The 14,174-nt window shown below is 41.3% G+C and overlaps 1 long non-coding RNA gene across 1 annotated transcript; it reads right to left on the bottom strand.

The window, feature by feature from the left end:
* Positions 1-9,877: 9,877 nt before the first annotated feature.
* On the bottom strand, positions 9,878-13,695 carry LOC106576927 (uncharacterized). The gene is made up of 4 exons (XR_001322037.2): positions 12,431-13,695; positions 12,180-12,293; positions 10,650-10,762; positions 9,878-10,234 (listed from the first exon to the last, which is right to left on the bottom strand). It is a non-coding gene; the product is annotated as an uncharacterized lncRNA (long non-coding RNA).
* Between the last annotated feature and the right edge of the window lie 479 nt (positions 13,696-14,174).

Raw genomic sequence — 14,174 nt, 5'->3', positions numbered from 1 at the left:
GCTATATAACTCTAGTCCAAGGCATGAGATGTGGCTTCGGGGTCAGGGTGCTGGGCTATTAGAGGGATGGGGTGCTGGGGAGGGAGAGGGTATTTTTGTGCTGGGATTTCAGCATTGTTATACAGTAATGATCATAACATTTATTTTTTGTGCATAAAAAGCAATTATGTAAAGACCCTTCTCAACGTGAATCAGAAAATAAAGTTAAATGACCACAAGGAGAATGAAAAAAACAATTGACATCTACTGTAGTATTGTACCTGCAACCCTAACTGAAAAATGACCACATTCTTTCCTAAGAAGCACCTTTTCTAATCTAATCGTATGAGGTACAGCATTTACTGTACACTTGCTCTGTTCGCTGACCTCAGCCTGGCCTAAAGGTATGCAGTACTGGACATCTTTGATAACCCCATGGTCATAGACACACACAGACTCAGTAGGACTGGCCCCTGAAGGCCCGATAATGCACTGGCGCCACAGGATCGCTGGTTTCACGTGGTGGAGCTAGGGGGAGAGTGACTGTCAAACATTCTCAGACTAAACAAATTACTCCACCTCCCTCCCCCTATCATTCATTCTGACTTTCTCACTACATCTCTCTCTCCCTCACACTCTCTCTTTCTCTGTGTCTGCCTCTGTCTCGCACTCTCTTTTTCACACACACACTCACCCCCGCCCCCCCTCCTCTGTGCCCTCTTGTTGCCCCAGTCTGGGCTGATGGAGTGGGGTTATCAGGCCAAACACCTTCCTGCTCTCCTGGGGTCCAGCCTGGGAGTCTGGAAGAGTGGAGCTGTTACAGTAGTGTGAACAAACCGAGGCTGTTAGTGAGCTGGAGAATAGACTGCTTCTTTATCCGTTTTTCTTTATGAATGCCAATTTAACTGACTGGCTAGGAGAGAGAGTGGAAGTGAGACTGGGGGTGACATGATCATCAGACAAGCCCATACTGTACTGGAATGTACATGCATGCCCATACACAGACACATTCAGCAATGTAGAAACTATAAAATATGCATATATGGCTGATTCCACACATACTGTATTTCTGACTTTTGCCTATAAAATGGTACACTGTAAAAAAAATCCTGTTGTTTTTACAGTAATTTACCTGTAAGTTACTGTACAAAAAGGAACAGTATGTGACCGTACTGTATTTTACGGTATCCAATACTGTTACTGTAATTGATTTACAGTACCAATAATGCTACTGTAGTTATTTTACAGTACCCTACACTTACTGAAAAGCCTGCTTTGCATATTTCCCAGATTGCCTTGCCTTTCGAATGAATTGTAACATGGTTGTTGAAACATGGTTGTTGCATTCATCCATGTTCAGTCCTGTGGCCTACACCAAGTGAGATACTAAGTATGTTATCATTAACAGTTAGTTACTTAACACAATACAATATATATTTCATAAGGCCTTATTTTGAGAGGTTAACGTTAATTCAGTGGCCTTAAACTCATGGTTAACAGGCCTGTGGCCTGCAAGTAGGGTTTTACAATTCCAGTAACTTTCCCCAAATTCCCAGATTTTCCAGAGATCCTGGTTGAAGGATTCAAGATTTCCAGCTTATTCCCTCCTGTTTCCAGGAATCTTGCAACCGGGATTTCTGGAAAACCTGGGAATTTTGGGAAAGTTACCAGAATTTTGCAGCCCTACCTGAAAGTCACATTATGCTGGCTTGCAAAGTGAAGTGTAATTCCTATTGGAATCCAGCCAAAGTTAGGATATCCAACAGGGTATTTATTCACCTGCAACCTGCATTGAGAATAACTGTTAGGAACATTGTAAGGTGACAACCTAAGTCAGGGGAGTCAAACTCATTCCACGGAGGGCCGTGTCTGCAGGTTTTTCCTTTCAATTAATTTTCTTACTAATTAGTGACGTTAATTCATAAACCAAGCAAGAAAGGTGGAGCGAAAACTCGCAGACACTCGGCCCTCAGCGGAATGAGTTTGACACGTGACCTAAGCCTTTTAAACTGGAACAACCATTTCAGTAACAGGTGCAAAAAAATCTATCTGATTGGATTAGTTTAGAAACATGAATGTTATTTATCTTTGTGTAGCATAAGATTAGTCAATCAATCAAAGTACAGTACATGCAAAAACGCAGATATTAAAAACAATTCTAAACAATTAACCTGCAGGAGAGCATTCTTGGAAATATGATCAAGTTAATGATTACCTCTGTTTTACAGTAACTGGCTGCCAGTAAGTTACTGTAAACAAAAGTCTAACTGTACAAATGCCGTTAATTTATGGACGGTACCATCATTGGTACTGTAATATATTGTAACGGTTGGGGCAGGGGAGGGGGAGAGTAGTTTGAATTCAGTCTAAGTGATGTTGCAGTTCACCTAATTTCCACAAGGGGCCTGCGTTTCACTTGTAGCTCCTATTATGTGTGCTTGGTTAATTTTAGCAATGGAAAAATATTTATTTGTATGATGTGCCTTTCTGATTGTATATTTTTTTCTATAATATAAAACAGCACAGCCAAAAACAAAGCCATACATTTAAAATATAAAGACAGGTACCAATTAACTAAACAAGAAGCAAGAGGATTATTCTATTTTCTTCTGATGTGCTTTATGTTGCCGTTGTACTTTTTGTGTGGCATTTTATTTTGAATATTCAAAAATACAGTAATATATAATTTTTCATGGTAATGTAGAAATACATTTGAAAAAAGTATCATAATGCAATGTAAGTTACGGCAATCTACTGTATTCAGTTCATACAGTATGTTAATCTTTGATTATACAGTAATTTACAGTTACAGGAATACTTTTTTTACAGTAGATGCTACTGTAAAAACCCACTGCAAAGTCAAGTGATTGGTTACAGTTCGTGGGAACCAGTAAAATGGCCATATAATCAAACAGGCAAAGCATCAATACAGGATTAAGATTGAATCCTACTACACCGGCTCTGATGATCGTCGAATGTGGCAGGGCTTGCAAACTATTACGGACTACAAAGGGAAACCCAGCCGCGAGCTGCCCATTGATGCGAGCCTACCAGACGGCCTAAATGCCTTTTGTGCTCACTTCGAGGCAAGCAACACTGAAGCATGCATGAGAGCACCAGCTGTTCCTGAAGACTGTGTGATCACACTCTCCGTAGCCAATGTGAGCAAAACCTTAAAACAGGTCAACATTCACAAGGCCGCGGGGCCAGACGGATTGCCAGGATGTGTACTCAGAGCATGCGCGGACCAACTGGCAAGTGTCTTCACTGACATTTTCAACCTCTCCCTGACTGAGTCTGTAACTCCTACATGTTTCCTACATGTAACCTGCCTAAATGACTACCGCCCCGTAGCACTCAAGTCAGTAGCCATGAAGTGCTTTGAAAGGCTGGCCATGGCTTACATCAACACCATCATCCCGGAAACCCTAGACCCACTCCAATTTGCCTACCACCCCAACAGATCCACAGATGGCGCAATCTCAATCGCACTCCACACTGCCCTTTTCCAGTTGGACAAAAGGAACATCTACAGTGGGGAGAACACTTATTTGATACACTGCCGATTTTGCAGGTTTTCCTACTTACAAAGCATGTAGAGGTCTGTAATTTTTATCGTAGGTACACTTCAACTGTGAATGCAAATAAAATGCAAATGAATTACTTAAAAATCATACAATGTGATTTTCTGGATTTTTGTTTTAGATTCCGTCTCTCACAGTTGAACTACAGAGGGTAACGCGTACAGCCCAGTACATCCCTGAGGCCAAGCTTCCTGAAATCCAGGACACATATACAATAAAAGGTGTCAGAAGAAGGCCCAAAAAAGTCTGACTCCAGCAGAGCACCAAGTCTAGGTCCAAAAGGCTCCTTAACCTCTATGGGCTAGGTGGGACGCTAGCGTGCCACCCGTGGTGCACTCCATCAACAGCAGGTGCATTTCAAGAGCGGCAAATTTGAATCCAAATAAATGTCAAAATTCAAATTTTTCAAACATACAACTATTTTACACCCTTTGAAAGATAAACATCTCCTTAATCTAACCACGTTTTACGATTTCAAAAAGGTTTTACGGCGAAAGCATAAATTTAGAGTATGTTAGGACTGTACATTTACAAGAGTTGTGGTGTAATGTTTTGTCAAGTCAAAGACAGGGTCACCAAAACCATAAAACCAGCTAAAATGATGCACTAACCTTTTACAATCTCCATCAGATGACACTCCTAGGACATTATGTTAGACAATGCATGCATTTTTAGTTCTATCAAGTTCATATTTATATCCAAAAACAGCGTTTTACTATGGCATTGATGTTGAGGAAATCGTTTCCCTCCAATAACCGGCAGTCAAGTCAGCGTCACAAATTAAATAATTAAAATTAGAAAACATTGGTAAAATATTATATTGTCATTTAAAGAATTATAGATTTACATCTCTTGAACGCAATCAACTTGCCAGATTTAAAAATAACCTTACTGGGAAATCACACTTTGCAATAATCTGAGCACTGCGCCCAGAAAAATACGCGTTGCGATACAGACTAGACGTCATGTTGGGGAGATCTAAAATCGAAAATACTATGTAAATAATCCATTACCTTTGATTCTCTTCATCAGATGTCACTTCCAGGTATCACAGGTCCATAACGAATGTAGTTTTGTTCAAAAAAGCTCATCATTTATGTCCAAAAATCTCCGTCTTGTTAGCACATGATCTAAGCCAGCCGGACTTCTCGTCATGAACGAGGGGAAAAAATATATTTACGTTCGTTCAAACATGTCAAACGTTGTATAGCATAAATCATTAGGGCCTTTTTAACCAGAACATGAATAATATTCAAGGTGGACGAATGCATACTCTTTTATAACGTATTGGAACGAGGGTACCCAACATGAACTCGCGCGCCAGGTGTCTAATGGGACATCATCGTTCCATGGCTCTTGTTCGGTCAGATCTCCCTCCAGAAGACTCAAAACACTTTGTAAAGGCTGGTGACATCTAGTGGAAGCAATAGGAAGTGCCAAAATATTCCTCAGCCCCTGTGTTTTTCAATGGGATAGGTTTAAAGGTAATACAACACATCAGGTATCCACTTCCTGTCAGAAAATGTCTCAGGGTTTTGCCTGCCAAATGAGTTCTGTTATACTCACAGACACCATTCAAACAGTTTTAGAAACTTTAGAGTGTTTTCTATCCATATATAATAAGTATATGCATATTCTAGTTACTGGGTAGGATTAGTAACCAGATTAAATCGGGTACATTTTTTTATCCAGACGTGCAAATGCTGCCCCCTAGCCCTAACAGGTTAAAATGGTGTAAAATAGTCATATTTTTGTAAAATTGAAGTAATAGCATATCTAAGGATTTGAATAGCGCGCCCACAGGATTCAACTGGCTGTTGAGTAGCGTCCCACCTAGCCCATAGAGGTTAACAGCTTCTACACCCAAGCCTTAAGACTACTTAACCTCTATGGGCTAGGTGGGACGCTTGCCTACTCAACAGCCAGTTGAATCCTGTGGCGCGTTATTCAAATCCTTAGATATGCTATTACTTCAATTTTTCAAAAATATGACTATTTTACACCATTTTAAAGATAAGACTCTCGTTAATCTAACCACACTGTCCGATTTCAAAAAGGCTTTACAACGAAAGCAAAACATTAGATTATGTCAGCAGACTACCCAGCCAGAAATAATCAGACACCCATTTTTCAAGCTAGCATATAATGTCACATAAACCCAAACCACAGCTAAATGTAGCACTAACCTTTGATGATCTTCATCAGATGACAACCCTAGGACATTATGTTATACAATACATGCATGTTTTGTTCAATCAAGTTCATATTTATATAAAAAACCAGCTTTTTACATTAGCATGTGACTAGCATGTGACTAGCATTCCCACCGAACACTGCCGGTGAATTGACTAAATTACTCACGATAAACTTTCACAAAAAGCATAACAATTATTTTAAGAATTATAGATACAGAACTCCTCTATGCACTCAATATGTCCGATTTTAAAATAGCTTTTCGGTGAAAGCACATTTTGCAATATTCTCAGTAGATAGCCCGGCATCACAGGGCTAGCTATTTAGACACCCAGCAGGTTTAGCACTCATCAAAGTCAGATTTACTATAAGAAAAATGTTCTTACCTTTGTTGTCTTCGTCAGAATGCACTCCCAGGACTTCTACTTCAATAACAAATGTTGGTTTGGTCCAAAATAATCCATCGTTATATCCAAACAGCGGCGTTTTGTTCGTGCGTTCTAGACACTATCCTAAAGGGTAAATAAGGGTGGCGAGCATGGCGCAATTCGTGACAAAAAAATTCTAAATATTCCATTACCGTACTTCGAAGCATGTCAACCGCTGTTTAAAATACATTTTTATGCCATTTTTCTCATAAAAAAGCGATAATATTCCGACCGGGAATCTGCTTTTAGGTAAACAGACAAAGGAAAAGGACTTTCTGTCCAAAAATGACGCAGAAAAATTAATCCATGCTTTTGTTACTTCTAGGCTGGACTACTGCAATGCTCTACTTTCCGGCTACCCGGATAAAGCACTAAACAAACTTCAGTTAGTGCTAAATACGGCTGCTAGAATCCTGACTAGAACCAAAACATTTGATCATATTACTCCAGTGCTAGCCTCCCTACACTGGCTTCCTGTTAAGGCAAGGGCTGATTTCAAGGTTTTACTGCTAACCTACAAAGCATTACATGGGCTTGCTCCTACCTATCTTTCCGATTTGGTCCTGCCGTACATACCTACACGTACGCTACGGTCACAAGACGCAGGCCTCCTAATTGTCCCTAGAATTTCTAAGCAAACGGCTGGAGGTAGGGCTTTCTCCTATAGAGCTCCATTTTTATGGAATGGTCTGCCTACCAATGTGAGAGACGCAGACTCAGTCTCAACCTTTAAGTCTTTACTGAAGACTTATCTCTTCAGTAGGTCCTATGATTAAGTATAGTCTGGCCCAGGAGTGTGAAGGTGAACGGAAAGGCTGGAGCAACGAACAGCCCTTGCTGTCTCTGCCTTGCCGGTTCCCCTCTTTCCACTGGGATTCTCTGCCTCTAACCCTTTTACAGGGGCTGAGTCACTGGCTTACTGGTGTTCTTCCATGCCGTCCATGGGAGGGGTGCGTCACTTGAGTGGGTTGAGTCACTGACGTGGTCTTCCTGTCTGGGTTGGCGCCCCCCCTTGGGTTGTGCCATGGCGGAGATCGTTGTGGGCTATACTCGGCCTTGTCTTAGGACGGTAAGTTGGTGGTTGGAGACATCCCTCTAGTGGTGTGGGGGCTGTGCTTTGGCAAAGTGGGTGGGGTTATATCCTGCCTGTTTGGCCCTGTCCGGGGGTATCATCGGATGGGGCCACAGTGTCTTCTGATCCCTCCTGTCTCAGCCTCCAGTATTTATGCTGCAGTAGTTTATGTGTCGGGGGGCTAGGGTCAGTCTGTTTCATCTGGAGTATTTCTCGTCTTATCCGGTGTCCTGTGTGAATTTAAATATGCTCTCTCTAATTCTCTCTCTCTCTCTTTCTGTCTTTCTCTCGGAGGACCTGAGCCCTAGGACCATGCCTCAGGACTACCTGGTATGATGACTCCTTGCTGTCCCCAGTCCACCTGGCCGTGCTGCTGCTCCAGTTTCAACTGTTCTGCCTGCGGCTATGGAACCCTGACCTGTTCACTGGACGTGCTTGTTGCACCCTCGACAACTACTATGATTATTATTATTTGACCATGCTGGTCATTTATGAATATTTTAACATCTTGACCATGTTCTGTTATAATATCCACCCTGCACAGCCAGAAGAGGACTGGCCACCCCTCATAGCCTGGTTCCTCTCTAGGTTTCTTCCTAGGTTTTTGGCCTTTCTAGGGAGTTTTTCCTAGGGAGTTTTTCCTAGCCACCGTGCTTCTTTCACATGCTTTGCTTGCTGTTTGGGGTTTTAGGCTGGGTTTCTGTACAGCACTTTGAGATATCAGCTGATGTACGAAGGGCTATATAAATAAATTTGATTTGATTTTGAAAAGAAAGCATTCGGTCGAAGCGGGCACGCGCCTAAGCCCATAGTACTCTGAGTGGCCCCTTGCCAAAAGCGATAAAGTGTTTCAGCCAGAGCCTGCCTCGATATCGTTCAGCTTTTTCTCGGGCTCTGAGACCCTATGGAAGCCGTAGGAAGTGTCACGTTATTGCACAGATCCTGAGTCTTCAATAAAAAGAGCCAAGATGAAACACTACTTCTCAGACAGGCCACTTCCTGCTTGAAATCGTCTCAGGTTTTGGCCTGCCATATGAGTTCTGTTATACTCACAGACACCATTCAAACAGTTTTAGAAACTTTAGGGTGTTTTCTATCCAAAGCCAATAATTATATGCATATTCTAGTTACTGGGCAGGAGTAGTAACCAGATTAAATCGGGTACGTTTTTTATCCAGCCGTGTCAATACTGCCCGCTATCCATAACAAGGTCAATGTAACAACAAAAGTCAATCCCACCAAAAAAACTAGGCTAGGACTCCATCAGCTGTTGTAACAATGCACACCCTATCATTAACTACAGCTTCAGTCATCTTATTTCCATATTATTTGGCTTAAAGGATGTACTGAATTAATATGTAAGAACAATTTATTTAAATTGGATATGCGTTTAATTATAATGTACCTACCCAAGAACAAGCAACTTAATATAAAGTAAAATGCATTTTATTTACTCATGTAATTAATATGTTGTTGCTATGTTACAATGTATTTTCATTGTAGTAGGTCAAGTTTGATAATACACTTTCTTGAGGGTTGGTGCATAGCCTGTTGACCGGACAGTGATATGTTTGGAAGAAATGGAATCCAGAGTCTCCCGTTTCATGTGATATCAAATACATTTACATGGAGTGACCCAAACACACTGATAGCAACAAAACATGCTTATAACCCTGTCAAAAGAAGGACACACATTAATTTGCTGCAGGATCATAGTTCCAAAGACATCGTATTTCTTTGATATAAATGAAAAGTTGAGAGTATGTTGTTTTTGGCTAAATAGAGCTTGCGGTGGTTGCGTTCATTTAAAGGTCGGTATTGACCACTATTTAAATTGACATGGCAAAGTACCCGGTACCGGGTAGTCAGTGAAAACTTTACAGCTGATATACTAATCGGAAGTCTTTCTTATTTTCTTTACCCAACCAGTGCATCCACTCAATGCTTCTTTAAACTTTTATTGGTCCGATTACCCCTTAGCCTCCAGACCTGCACCTTTATTGTCTTTCACGCTCTTTTAATGTGTTGTGTGTGACATTCTGTGCGAGGATCCACAAAGTTGTTTGTGTGGTTGACTGCCTGGTAATTGTAACCCAGCCTATTCAGAGACCTGACATACGCTCTCCAGCAGTCAACCATCACATTTACATTTACATTTACATCATTTAGCAGACGCTCTTATCCAGAGCGACTTACAAATTGGTGCATTCACCTTATGATATCCAGTGGAACAACAACTTTACATCTATATATTTTTTGTGGGGGAGGGTAGGGGGGGAGGGTTAGAAGGATTACTTAATCCTATCCCAGGTATTCCTTAAAGAGGTGGGGTTTCAGGTGTCTCCGGAAGGTGGTGATTGACTCCGCTGTCCTGGCGTCGTGAGGGAGCTTGTTCCACCATTGGGGTGCTAGAGCAGCGAACAGTTTTGACTGGGCTGAGCGGGAACTGTGCTTCCGCAGAGGTAGGGAGGCGAGCAGGCCAGAGGTGGATGAACGCAGTGCCCTTCTTTGGGTGTAGGGACTGATCAGAGCCTGAAGGTACGGAGGTGCCGTTCTCCTCACAGCTCCGTAGGCAAGCACCATGGTCTTGTAGCAGATGCGAGCTTCAACTGGAAGCCAGTGGAGTGTGCGGAGGAGCGGGGTGACGTGAGAGAACTTGGGAAGGTTGAACACCAGACGGGCTGCGGCGTTCTGGATGAGTTGTAGGGGTTTAATGGCACAGGCAGGGAGCCCCGCCAACAGCGAGTTGCAGTAATCCAGACGGGAGATGACAAGTGCCTGGATTAGGACCTGCGCCGCATCACTCCACTCAGAATGGTGGAACATCTCTGCACGTTGTCTGATGATAGGGATTAAGGTTTTTGTGAACGGTTTTCCACCATTTTAAGAACTGGGCACCGTCTGTTGTGTTTGACCTCCATCATCCCAAACACCCAACACTGTCTTCTCCACGTTGGCCCAGTCCTTCTACAACTGTACTGAAAGATAGGAACAAGTACATATGGTTATTTTGTGACAGGGAGTTTTCCAGTGGTTAGTCATGCCTTGAAATGGCGAGGATCAGTAAATCCATGGAAAGTAGCTTAATATCACTTATGACATAAGCTAAGGTCTGATGGGTGAAGTTCTATAATATTGAAAGACCCGAAACATTATCCTAGGAAACATCACTGATGATGATGATGATGTGTCTAAGAGCACAGAGATGTATTTATCAAATATTTCAGTATATGAAATGGGCAAGCCCTCAATTTTTGATCCATACCAGTATATATACTGAAGAGTACTTTAAAAGGCAACTGATTACCATAAGCGAAATATATTAACAAATTATCCCTCAGTTCCCAAGCCCAGATAACGAATGTTACTACATCAAAATGGATAATGCTATACCTTTCTCTTGTGCGAAGACTTGGAATAATCTATCACAACCAATCTCCGAAGAGAACTTTATCCAATTTGGAAGCCCTTCCTCCTCTTGAAACTCCTCGGGGCTTGTTGCAGACCTTCAATAAGGAGAAGTAAGACATGTTAGTGATGAGAAGACTTGAGTGTCCAAGGGAAGCATGACCATCAACTTCTATAGGTGGGGCCCTGAAATCAAATCTAATTTAGGCTCCCAAATCGTCTTGAGCTGACACTGCTCCTGTCTTATGTGGGAATGCACTTTAATGGAAGTTGTCACAAAATAACTGAGTTTCAGTTTGTCTGTTGTTGCTCTTTGCACTGTAAACATTTGATAAAAACAATATTTGATTAAACATTCAGCCTATATTCAGTCAGTGAAACAGGCTTTTTAAATTCTAACAAATTGAGTAATCAAGGTAATAACTGACAGATTGATTATTAAAATAATTGTTAGTTGGTAACAGCTTTTACTGCATTTGCCTGAATAGTGTAGGAGCACAAGAATAATCAATTAGGGCAGCAGCAGTGGTGCAAGCCTCCCCAGTCGTGCCACGCTGCCTTTCCCGTCCTGACATCATGACAAGTAACCTAAATACCTGTGGGAAACACTGGTCGGGATGGGTTGCAAAGCAGGCTAAATATTGAAAATCTTGAAGAGCCCATTTAAGCTTTCCAGTAAATAATGCATGAAATATCTCAAAAGCCTGATTATTAAAAATACCCTTTTACATACAGTTTGTAAGTGAGCTAAACATTTCCTCAGAGTGAATATAGGTAAACAAAGCTGGTGGCTTTGTTTACCTATATTTCTCATAATTCTGTGTTGATGAAGAACTTTAACAATCTTTTTCAGGCTTTTCATCATTCTTGTCAGGGTCATTGAGCTCCGTGCAATGGCATCCTCTATAATATCAACTTGCGTCAAGTGTAGCCCCTGTGCAATATTGCAACAAAGAAATGAACAAATCAGAACAATAGTATATGACAATAGAAACACAAATATATTTTCATAAATTAAACCCACGATAGGCCCCAGACAACACATTGAGACTCAGCTTTTGGTAACACAACCTTAACTTCCCCTCAAACCACATTCTCTTCAGCCTGGAGAGACCTGCTTGCCATACCTTGCTCCACTTCTGTACTAATCTATGCCACAGAACACTAACTAACATGTAATTACTTAGCAGAGAGCCCCACACTCACCAGTACCTTCTGTATGGTTGTTATGCTTAATGTAATTGGGGGCTGAAAGAGCATGGACTTTCTGTGGGTGACAGCTATTAACAAACAAAGTGGTCAAAATGATGTATTTTCTGACCTTGGCAGGTCTACCACTAGCCTAAACATTTAATCATCAATGAAGCACGCCATCCATGCAGTGTAAAAACAAAACAAAAAAAGTGTTAGGGTTTTCTGGAAGCCGTTTTGGGTAATGCAGCACCTGATGGTGAACCACTTTCTAATAATGTAATTATCCAAAATGTTCTTAGTGTGTCAAATTCATTAACCAACCGATTAAGAAATGTTACATAATCCGTAAGCGGAACCCGAGAACGGCTAAACATTGAATCCTTCCGGATGGAGCAGGAGGGAGTCTGATGATGCCTCCTTTTGTTTCGACAAATCCTGCAAGGAAAAATGCATATTTTAAACTCAGACACAGGTTCGTGTTTTAGAGACTGACGCTAAGTGATCATTGAAATGGAACATAGGCTAAGTAATTCTATTAAATGAAATTCCATTCTACTATGATTAACAATTACCTTTTTCAGTAGCAGTAGGAATACATCCACATTGTTGGAAATAGGAGAACAAAATCTTTCCAGACAGACATGAAACATCTTGAGTGGTAGGCTGCAGGCCAAAGGTAGACTAGAAGGGTGTGCATCTCCAAAACTCTTCACTCGCTCTACATGGGCTTGCAGTCCATAGTGTCCAGAGTTGGAATGCAGCCTGGACACAGAGGAGCGCGAGCCCTTGTAGAAAGACTGGAAATCAAATTTCTCAAGCAACACATACACAATGATGAAGGACAATGGCCAATGGAACGCTTAGATTTTTCTCTTCAATGAATGTTCATAGCAACATTTTTTTTTTTAAATCCGGCTTGTGAAAATATATAAAGGTCAATGTCAGAAGAGGCTGATGGGAGGAGCTATAGGAGGACAGGCTCCTTGTAATGGCTGGAATGGAATAAATGGAACAGTTTCAAACAAATAGAAACCATATGTTGACTCCGTTCCATTAATTCCATTCCAGCCATTACAATGAGCCCGTCCTCCAATAGCTCATTCATGGAAAATAACTGTTCAGCAAACAAGTAGTGCTGTTGCGCTTGGACATTACTGACTATGGGTCAATGAACACAGATTGACCCATACAGATCAACTGCTCACCCCTTTTTTTACATGTGTTATTAGGTAGGACCTAAATCCATCTTGACTGTTTGTGTTATGATTATTGCGGAGGAAAGAATGGTTATGCGACCTGTTTGTGTGTATCACAGATCTGTGCATTAGCCAGGCTATAAACTATAAAAAAGGGCAGGCCAGTCCATGGCCTAGTGGTTGGGAATCCCTTGCTTTAAGCAATCATCCGTTGGCTGACATTTGCCTGAATGTTCCCTTCATTTCTCTATTTACTGTAGGACAAGGGGTCAGACTCTCTCCCTAGGACCAAGTCCTGCCTCTTCTGTCGGTACGTTTATTTGCATTGTTTAATGGCATCTTTAAAGTTTTGTTTTAAAGTAAGGGACAGAGAACTTTCACATAAAATAAGAGTGAGATGGCGTACTGAACATACCGGTGCAAAATAAATACGGAATATTCAATATCAGCATGTGCGACTAAATATTAGCACTTCATATACTCGTGGGTAATTACATTCCATCTGGATAATAATACAAAACAAATCCTAAGGCTAGAGAAATGTATTGACAATATTGTGAATACAAGCAACACTCAAACATGATTGAGAGTAAACGTGGAGAATGAATCTCCAGAAGAAAATGTGACTCCTCCACGGATACAAACGAGTTATGCTTTTCACCACTGGGGCTGGTAAGTGTGGAACGCGATCTGTTAAAGTTGATAAATTACATACTTGAATTAGTCAGTAAGGAAATAAAGGAGTTGAAGTTGAGCCTTGAAATAAGTGACGAAGAGCTGCGATAATGGAGAAAGAAACAAACAAGCTAAAAGGGACAATCAATAAGATAGAAACGGACTTAATGTACTTAAAAAGGAGAACATCTTTCTGAGAGAAGCATTACTAGACATACAGACTAGATCTATGAGAGAAAATCTAGTACTTACAGGTATCCAAGAAAGAGAAGGAGAAGTTCCCGAAAACGTAGTGATGGTATTCTTTCTTACAACGCTTCAAATCCCACTCGATGCCTGTCAATAAAATCCAACCCGAATGTGTACACCGTTTCGGACAAAGAGGACAGAGATATGAGCATCCAATCATTGCCAAATTTGCTTTCTTTAAGGATAAAGCAATGGT

Source organism: Salmo salar, chromosome ssa18 (genome assembly GCF_905237065.1).
Source record: "Salmo salar chromosome ssa18, Ssal_v3.1, whole genome shotgun sequence".
Lineage (NCBI taxonomy): Eukaryota > Metazoa > Chordata > Actinopteri > Salmoniformes > Salmonidae > Salmo > Salmo salar.
Note: the sequence above shows the minus strand (reverse complement) of the source record. Positions and strands in the feature narration are given on the sequence as shown.